The sequence below is a fragment of the Zonotrichia leucophrys genome, chromosome 6 (genome assembly GCF_028769735.1).
Source record: "Zonotrichia leucophrys gambelii isolate GWCS_2022_RI chromosome 6, RI_Zleu_2.0, whole genome shotgun sequence".
NCBI lineage: Eukaryota > Metazoa > Chordata > Aves > Passeriformes > Passerellidae > Zonotrichia > Zonotrichia leucophrys.
In genome coordinates, this window is record NC_088176.1 from 18,919,351 (window position 1) to 18,927,256 (window position 7,906).

Below are 7,906 nucleotides of genomic sequence, written 5' to 3' on the forward strand. Positions count from 1 at the left end.
GGGAAAAAGAGGCACCCAAACAGCTTAGTGGTCCCTGTCAACCAGGAAATGAACAGAGTCCCAAAGGCCCATTGGCTCACAGCCACTGAGCAATGCTATTTCAGTTTCTCTACCTCCACTCTGCAGGCAGTTGTGACAATACAGAATCTGCTTCTGCAGGCAGAGGTCTCTTTCCAGGGCCTGCACACCCAATACCAATGTTACCAGTAACATGTCAGAGCAGTGAGAAGAAGCAAGATACCCAGATTTAATGAACTAATCTAGACCAGCTGAGACTTTATCACAACTAAGTAAAGACCTCCAAAACCTCTACTCAAGCTCAGTCAGTCCTAAGCTTCCAGAAAAGTGACTTTCCATTGCAGTAATATATTCCCCACAAGACACTCCATTTGTCATAGCTACCAGGTTCCAGCTTCTAGCAGGAAAAAATGCCCAAGCATCTCACTGCTGTAAGGCTTCCTGTTCCTGATTTTTGTTTCCAGAAAAGGATTTGGCAAAGTTTTCTATGATACTGTCCCAATTTTTTTACACCAATCTGGCATGTCTGTTTAGCCTGATCCTCCCAGTGACTGTCATTCACCTTCCAGTTGCCACCTGTAACATGACTGAAAATACTGTCAGGTCCAGCATAATCTTCATATGCAGATAGAGCAATGGTGAGCATGAAAACCCTTGGATATGTTTGTACAGTCAGGTACAAGACTCCAAGGTCCCTCCTTGGAAGTGCACAGTCTGCATCACATCGTTTTGAGCACAGGGTACCCAAGAGCACCAGGCACAGGAGCTCATGGCCAAGCAGACCAAGACAAGCTATGTGCAGCCCACACACAGGGCATTCAGAGGGAGAGTCAGGAGGTGATCTGTCCTTTTAGACCTGCATAGATACAGCCTCTGTTCTCACCATGAGAACACAGAACCAAAAGCAGACCCATGATCTGAGACCAAACAGCAATCATACCTGGTGCTGACAAGTTTTAATCCATTCATGGTCCTCCCTGCTCTAAGCTATGACAGTTGGGCCAAGCAGGATCCAAAACCTCCTCCAACCTGCCTTTGTCCCCACTCTGATCTGTGAAATAATAAATAGTGATAAATCTTGACAGAGAGCATCCAAGTGTCTGGCATGCTGTGGAGGGTGAGGGCAAGGCAGCTTCTGCTACAGGAGATGATCTCTGGCCTGCCTTTCTTGATGACCCCAGAGAATTCACACCGCCCTGCTCCCTCCTCTTGAAAGGTGATAACAAAGGTGTGAGTTTCTAAGCCTGACTGGCTCATGGAGTTAAAACCCAGTGAACCTGACCAGATCAGTGATAAAGCCAGAGCTCTGCTGAATTGGTCATTCTCTTGCTCTCTCCTTCTCTTGCCTGACCCCTCTTTTGCATGGTTCATAGAATCGGCAAAACTCCCTGACACAGAAACTGGAAGACACTCGATCTGTCGGTAACAATTTTCAGCAGCTCTGACAGGAACAGGCAGAGCACAGGAAGAATAAAAAAAAGGGAAAGGGAAAAAAAAAAAGATAATTCCATCTGCCTTGTATTCTCCCTTTTATTTTCCCTTTGGCTGCCTCTCTTTCCTTGCACTGTGTGTCTCCTTTCCTTTGTCTGCTGCTGGACAGATGAAGACAGTCCATGTGCTGCAGAAGGCATCCCAACTTGAGCCATGAAAGAGACTAAATCATCCCAGAGCAAAGACTACATAGAGATGGGTAGATTAAACCTCTTACTTTAAAGCCCCCACAGCACCTGCAGCATGCTGGTTCCATGTCGTGGTTGTCCACACTGGCAGGGAGGCTTGGAACACACAAGAAACATCAGTAGAGAAGATGAGGCTGGCGATGATTTATATCCACATAATATTTACATTTTTTAGGTCACCTTTGCTGGGGCTGAGAAGATGCTTTCTTTCATTTTATTTCGCAGAGTTAAGTGTGGACTGGAAACATCAGTGTGTTTTTACCCACTAGATGAGTGGCTCTTTGATCCTTCCTTCTCTCATCACTGTGGCTTGAAGCCTGATCCACAGTAGGCTTCACAGAGTATTGGGGGTCTGTGAGTAGTTAAGGCATACAGAATGAGATTTCTGCAGCCCCTTCTGAGCTGTACATCTGACTCACAGACTGATACTGTCACTAATGAGACTGGACTCTGAAACCCAGGTAGTTCTTGTCCATCCTGGAGTTTTGATATCCTTCACTAAGCAAAAGTCATCCTATCCAAGTGTCTAGGGAGAGGCAAGCACACAGTATGATGCGTACCTTTTCAGATAACACCTGCCCTCCAAGCCAAGCATCAGATCAATGAGTTATAGATACTGGAATCTCGGTTGTATCTTCAGAGCTGCATTTCCCCCATCTCTCCCACTGAAGAACAGGTTTTTCAGAACAGGTGATCTTTTGAAGGAGATATGTGAGTTGATAGGAAGGAGAAGCCATTGCTCCAATGGGCCAAAGGCCAAGAAATAGCAGGATTTATTACACAGAACTAACTTCCACCATGACAGAATCATATTATCATATTGTCATACAACCTGCACCTTCAGAAAATACACACCCTTGGAAGAGTCCAGCTTGAAAATAAGACCTGAGGTGATACAAGCCATTTGTGTAGAGGGAGGAAGGGAGAACACTGGAGGAGAAATAGAACAGGTGACAAGAGCAAAAACACACAGAACACACTTGATTACCAAATGTCACAGCAAGTCAGGATTTTACATTTAGCCCAGACACCACTTGTGACAGAGGGTGATATCACCAGCAGGGTGTTATCCACAATGAAGCCCTTTCCTTTAAAAAGGCAAAGCACATCTAGCTCAGAACTCACACAAGTTGTGCGAGTTGTCCTAGATGACACTGGGTCCATGAGTCCAAAACATACAGATTGATTTATTTTTAACTCCTGATACAGGCAGAAATTCAGAATAAAAGCTTTACTCCTTCCTGTCCGGTAGGAACATCATCAGTGTCTATTTAAAGAAGGAACTGGTCCTAGAGTTGAAGAGAAGACTGAAATCTAACTTTGGAAGTGATCAGGGAAGTTGCAAAACTCCACAGCTTTTGGTGTTTTCTTCACCTCAGCTAGCCAGAGAAGCTGCCATAACCTGGCTGGTGAGGCAGGTGGTGTGTGGCACTGCAGCCTGGCTGAGTGTTCCAGCAGCTGCTGACAGGGGCAATGGTGAAATCTGGGGCAGGAGGGACAAGGGGTGGATGTTACACAGCACATGCTGTCTGCTGGTGTGACGAGGAGAATCCCAGAAGCAGGATACACAGATTCAACAGCTCAATGAAAGAAAGAGGCAAATTAGACATCTCATAGGAGCGAGAAGGAAGATACTAACAGGCCCCCACTTGAGAACACCAGAACCCATCTTGGAAACCTGGCAGTCATGTCATTTTAGACTGAGCATCCTTCAGAACAGCTATTGCCTCCCATCACGCTTTACACAGCACCCACCACCACAAACCCCAGCTGAGATGGGACAACCAGGCCATGAAGAGCAGCAATGAAAACAGAACAGAACAAACTCAGTTTATGCAACGTCCCTCAAGCAGAAAGCAGACACAGTGAGGTGCAAATGCCTCTAGTGAATCTGAAAGCAAGTCCTCTTTAAGGCCAGAATTGGACAAATTGCACCTATAGTTGCACAAACTGATGAAAAGCCTGAGTGACTCAAAACCTAGGGAGGCTCATGGAAAATCAGGGCTGGGAAAGTGAGGAAGAAAATCAAACCCTCCTGGTACAGCTGCAACCTCCCGCAAGTCAGCAGTGGGTGCTTCAAGATTCTATCCACCACAACCACACCAAATTCAGACTGTGCCAGCACGGCAGTTTGAGGTGAAACAGTCAAGTAGCTGAATACCAAGGATAAATAAGATTTCTGCTAATCCTGCTTTCACAGCAGGATACTAGAAAATTTAGCTGACCTTTGTTAAATAAGCTCAATGGGTCCCTTGAGAGATGGTGAATTACTGTGAGTGAGCAAAGAATGTCTGCCCTGGGCTATAGCCTGCAGAGAGAGTTTTTTCTTACACAAGAGGCTGCAATCCACCCCATTTCACTGGACAGTGTATTTCTTTTATTCCACAGGGAATAGGCCATCCCAAGCCACTGCAAGGCAAGCCAGTAGTGCTACATCTGTAGAACACCTCTCAGCAGCATAGGAGACACTCCATACCACATGGCTTTTCAGCGGTGGCACTGGAAACTCTCACCAGGAAATCTGAGCTGCCAACAGAGCACTTCTTGCCCCAGGATGTCACTGCCATGGCTGCCTGTTTCCCTGCTCACAGGTTTGCCCTCTGGATTGCCAGCACATGCACCTGTGCAGGGTCTCCAGGGGATAATGAAGGAGAGACAGCAACCTGGAGACAAGCCCATCACAGACTTTGACGGCACAGGGTCCCTGCACTAACGTACTGTCAATCCATTGGCAAAACATGGGCCAAACCAGTACCACAGCCAGATGCTGTCAGACCAAAATTTCATTGCTACACACACATTTCCTTTGGGAAATAAAAAAAATTTAACACCTGTCCACCCGTTCCAGCTAGACTAGCTGGGATTTAGACCACCTCATCTAACTGGCTGAGGAAGCAGATGAGAGAGCAAGGTAACACAAAGCTTTTTCATTTGTGTTCTGGCTGAAGTGGATTTGATGAGACACAGAGGTCACAAAGGGTGACATCAGTTGAGACATTATTAACATGTTGCAGCAGAAGCTACAGGCTATTTCCTTTCCAGGTGTAATAAGACAGAAACAGTATTACAAACCTGCATCTAAGATCTCCCATTCAGCATCTAACAAGCTGGATCAGAAAGCCCGGGCCAACTTTTTTACAGTGAACCAAGCTAGGACAAATCTCACCTGGAAAAAATATGTCCAGAACTACATTTATGGGTATCCACAATTGCTCCAGGTGCCACTACTTTTTTCTTTCACAACCTCAAGTAATAAGAAGGAGTAGAGATGGGAGAATTGCAATCAAACTACCCTTTTCCATTTCTCATTCTTTAAGCAAGCCCTGAGTACCTGGATAGACAAATACCTGGACTGTCCACTCATAGCAAATTAAAAACAAAAAGTATGCTTCAGACTTTGACCACCCTTTATTTCTCTCTCTCTCATCTCCCCCAATTCTGACCTCTCCAAAGTTCTCAACTGAAACAAATCCCAGATTCCAGTGTCCATAAAAACAGGAACATTTTTATTTTTGTTTTGAAGCCTAATTCAATGACCCTGCTGAGGTGGGGGTGGGTAAGGAAACAAGATCATTCATCGTGGCTGAGCAGTACAATTCCATTTGCCAGGCTCTGAAATGAGAGATACTGCTGATGAAGTCAAAAAAGGAAAATACTCCTCTGTGTCATTTTTCTCCTTTTCCCCACCCCAAGTCTGTTTTATGCCTTGCCCCCTCTCTACCCCCTCAGTCTCCCAGCAGGCTCTCTGAAGATAAAGGGGGAGAGAAGCAGAAAGATTGGTATCTTTCTCAAGGGAAGCCCACACCTCTCAATATTCAGAATACTGAATATGAAATGTCAGAGGAGTTATCAATCTTACTTTGAAAGCACAAGGAGCTTTATTTGTTAGTGCAGGATGCAAAAGGGGTCTTCCAGAGCCATTCACTGACTCTTCAAAGCACATTTCACCACTGGAAGTTTGTGATTGCTCACTCTACCTAGTGTCCAAGTAGGAAAGGGAGACACATTCAGTCCATCTGTCCTAGGCAGCAAAGGAAGGTGTAGACAAGTAGAAGAATATACAATGGCAGCAGAGCTGTGCAGAGGAGCAGCATGAGGTGAGGGCCAATTCTTAGTTAGTAGAAAGTCATATGTTCCTTCAATTAGCTTCTAAGACATGATGATGCAACTCAAAACATGTAAGGAAATTAATCAAATTCTGTTGACATCAATGACCACAGTGTCTGTGGAACCAGTTGAGCCTGAATCTTTCCCTCCACCGTAGGCTCATCTCTTATCATCAAGATATCAGCATTCTTCCTTACCTTTTCCTTAACTTCAGTGCAAGCAGACAAGAAGCCATAGTGAGAATCAGAGTGCAGCCTGAGATATGACAAATAGCTCCAACTCAATAATCACATACTACAAAGCAGTATGGAGAACTGGATCCTGGCTGACTGGATCCTGGCAGAGCAGAGGGAGAGGGCAGGTTAGGCTCCAGTGAGATCAGTGGAAAACACTACTGGTAGGGCATCTCCAAAAAAAAACAAGAGATACCTATATACACAAATTGTCAGCACTAAGTTTCCAAGTGAAAGACAGGCCAGCTCTGTGACAAGCAAAGATTGGGGCAGGACTGCTCACTGGTGAAGAAAGATAGCAGTGGGGCCATAGGCTGCAGATATGTCTGGTCTGTCTGGCTTGCCACCTCCTTGTCAGCCCCACAGTTCAGGAGGCTGACATTCCTAACCATTTCCTATTTTCTGCATTGTGTAATCCACAGCCTTCAAGAGTGCACACCATCCCACTTCAGGGCAGCCAGTAGGGAGAGGTTTCAGTCTTCCCCACCTCATCCCTCTGACTACTCCCTGACTTTATACCCAAACATCAGTGGTTGTATATGAACAAGACAGTATGCCATCCAGCTCTCTCTTCACTTGCTACCAAATTACAGACAAACCAGATATGTGCTGGTTCCAGGAACCTACAAGAGATCATGTGTGTTGTTCTCTGACCAACATTTTCAAACCTTGAAAATAAAGATTTGATTCTTAGTTGTACATTTTCTACTAACTAAGAATATTCTGCTGCTGAAAAGTTAGTGTAAGTAGCACACCTATTCAGGGGATGGGATAGGAAACCTGGGCACCCCACAGTATTCAGTGCATCCTGTTTAAGAACCAGCTTGGGGAGACAAGTACAACTCACTTGATTCCCAGGGAGCTACACTGATTCAAGTTGACTAAATATTCAGACCTTAAGTTCCATACAGGAAAGTTTGAAAATGCTGGACTGCTGCTGTTTCCTGCAGAGCCAGCATGTGTAAATGAGGTGCTGTTGTTTATGACAGACCACTGTGCAGAAAAATTCCCCTGGTCTCAAATGTGACCTCTCCATCGGAGGTCACCAAAAAGTCATCAGTGATTTCATCAGATATCAACCAACTCAATTGCCCTTACGTGCACACGCAGCAGTAGCAACGCACAGGTCACACTCATTTCCTTGTGTGAGTCAGTCACTCTGAGCCCAAGGCCACCAGTTAGAAGAAAGAAAGATCGTCTGAGATCCTGAATTAGATTTCTGCTCTTGGCTCAGATCTCATTCTCAGAAATATGCCTACTGAGTGATTACAGGAATAATACACCCAGTTTAGTGTTACAAGAGGCTGTCCTAGGGACAAGGGGCTGCACAATGGCATCTACCGACACCCCAACTCAGCTGTAGATGTGCTCTGGCATATTTACCCTGTGGATTTGTATGGTTGTTGCCCAATGTTAGCTTGGGAAAGACAATAAAGAGATGAAAGAATAATACAGACATGAGGGCGACTGTTTTCCAAAGAGGAAACATTTGCTCTAGCTGCTAATGATTTACAGGGTCACGTTATTCACTGTTGACATATTTTATTGTCATTATTTATCACACTCACTCCAGGAGCCCTAAGGAACCCTGCACAGGAACTTGGGCCGTGTAGCACAAGGTGATGTACAAATACAGAGAGCTGTCAGGGGGGTAAAGGCACCGGAGTCCTGCCAGCTGCTGCCACTGCAGAAGATACTGCAGATTCACAGCAGGACATAAAAAGGCAGTAGGGGGAAGATGGCAGGTGTCCAGAGTGCCAGAGTATTTCTCAGCTCAGCACAGAACAAAAAGATTCTCTTCACTCCATCAAGTTTATAGAGTTAAGTTCACAATTGCTAAATGCTTGCATCATTTTTAATGCTTTCTTA